The sequence below is a fragment of the Bombina bombina genome, chromosome 2 (genome assembly GCF_027579735.1).
Source record: "Bombina bombina isolate aBomBom1 chromosome 2, aBomBom1.pri, whole genome shotgun sequence".
Lineage (NCBI taxonomy): Eukaryota > Metazoa > Chordata > Amphibia > Anura > Bombinatoridae > Bombina > Bombina bombina.
The window spans coordinates 1,220,514,002-1,220,516,504 of NC_069500.1; positions in this window are offsets into that span (position 1 = coordinate 1,220,514,002).

A 2,503-nucleotide genomic window follows, 5' to 3' on the forward strand; every position below is an offset into this window, starting at 1 on the left:
TAAAAAAATGTGGTGAAATAATAATATAATAATATACATACATAATTGCTACATTTTCCTGCTCAAATTAACTAAAGGTCTGGCCATCTATCTTGACTCAAGTCAGTGCTTTTATCTTTGGCATCAGGAAATGGAGTTCTTCAATCTTGATTGTAACAATTATTCTCATCTCTGGGTCAGTAAGTGGACTAGCCAAAATATAAATGTCAAATAAAGTAAAAAAACAAATTAATTGGGCCAGACTGTTATCCAAAGAAGTAAATTCTAAAACACCTTCTCTCTCAATCCAAGAGGTTGCTCGGACAACTCTCTCGGCTACTTGGAGAGAATCCCATGTGAAGTTATTATATAGGACATATTTCACACCAGAAAAAGGATCCAGATGTGGGAATACGAGTTTCACTGTCTGCTCTAAGTGTTCATTTCCCTCGGCAGACCTTCTGCATATGCTATGGACCTGCCCAAAAATTAAAAATATCTGGTGTAAGGTTCAATTTTGGTTATGTAAAGTTTTAAAGCTCCCTTCGTTAAATCTTCTAGACTCAAATATAGTCTCTCTTCTTTCAACCAGAGGATAAGCAGCTAATATTAAATTTATCAATATAACTATACTGGCGGTTAGATATCTTATTTTTTAAAAATGGAAAATGTGAGCAGTTCCTAGCATCTCAGAAATTAAATTTTTTTATAAAAAAACAATGCATTCTTGAACAATATAATGTTAATGTTGATAATGACAAAGATATTATTAAGTTTTTCTGTAAGTGGTCAGCATTTATAAAATCCTTTCCTCCAGTTGAAAGGGACTATCTGTTATATTCTTTATGTAATACTGATCTAGTCTTGCTAGGAATGTGGTGATTGATTTCTCTTCCCTCTTTTTTTTTTTTTCTTCCCCCTTTTTCCTCTTGTCTTTGTTGTGTCTTGTTATGTTTTTTCTTTTTTTTTTGGTGTGTAAAATTAAAAAACCCAACGAGGTATAGTCTATGTAAATATTTGGTATACATATATGCTTTAGAATGATGTGCTATTATACTATCTGTCAATATTCTGCATGACGACGCAATTTGTTGTTCTGAATTTTTCTCGTTTTGTAGTACATTATGTTATACCTGGCCCTGCGTGGCACAAAAAGGTTGAATTTATTTGATTGTACACATTGTTGGATATAAATAAATAATTAAAAAAAAAAAAAAGTAAAAAAACAAAACAAGAAGTTTTACTCCTCTGGTCACATGGGACATGAAATTTAAATAGAATGAGATCATAAAATAATGTAAGTGTAAACTTCCTTAATCTGAATAGGAAAATAACATGACTGTGCCTGCACACGTCCTGGGGCTAACATCCTGATTGGCTGCTTAACTGGTAGTTTTGAATCAGTTTAATTTAAAATTAGGCAGGTTTTACTTCACATTTAAAATAAATAAATAATTCAAAAATTGTAAATGCTGCCCTTTTATTTGGGTGGTAGAAATGTTTTAAGTACAATGCTCTTTTAAAGTGGCATAAAAGTTACATTTGAAATATAAAGAAGGGCGCTTCAAAAATGTTTAGTATGGTTGTACTTTTATTACCTAAAATCATTACTTTAAAAATAATTAGTGCTGAAATCTTGATTTTTAACTTGTAAATAGCAACTTGCAGCAGATGCTCCATCAAGTCACCTGTGCACTTATTAGTCTTCCGCACTTCAGTGACAGTGACATCATATTACACATCACCAACAGCACTTGGACAAGTGCAGATTTTTAAAATGATAAGTGCAGATTTTTAAAATAATAAAAATTCTTCAAATGTTGGGCGAGATTACATTTCGCAAGCTTTAGCGGAACTGCTGAAACCCGTCTCACCATTAATTTCACCTTGCACAACGGGGTATCACATATACGGTGCTGGCAGTTCAAAAAGTGCCGTAAGTCAGATAAACTAGCGATGTCCAGAAATGTGTATAAATACACATTTCTGGAGTCGCCAGTGACTTACGGCACCTAAGAAAATATATATTTTTTTTAATTTCCCAAATATAAACCCGATACGTAAAACCCCTATATCCGCAATCCCCCCACATTGCAACTAATAATAAATGTATTAACCCCTAAACCGACCACCCCCAATAACGCAATATGCCTATTTAAACTATTAACCCCTAATCCACCATTCACCCACATCGTGATCAACCTAATAAATGTATTAGCCCCTAATCCACCAAACCCACACAACGCAATAATCCTAATAAAATTATTAACCCCTAAAGCACCAAACCCACACAATGTAATAATCCTTTTTTTTTTTAAATATCTTTTTATTAAAGTTTATGACACAGAACATAAACAAAACAATACAAAACAATAGGAAACAAAAGACAGCAAAGTCACTGTTACAGCGTTTTCTTCAATAGGGTAAGCCATTAAATTGTAAATATCTTAAACAGATTGGGATTTGATTACAGGTATCCAAAGCTGCAGGATGTTTGATCCTAATTAGATAATTAAATAATGTG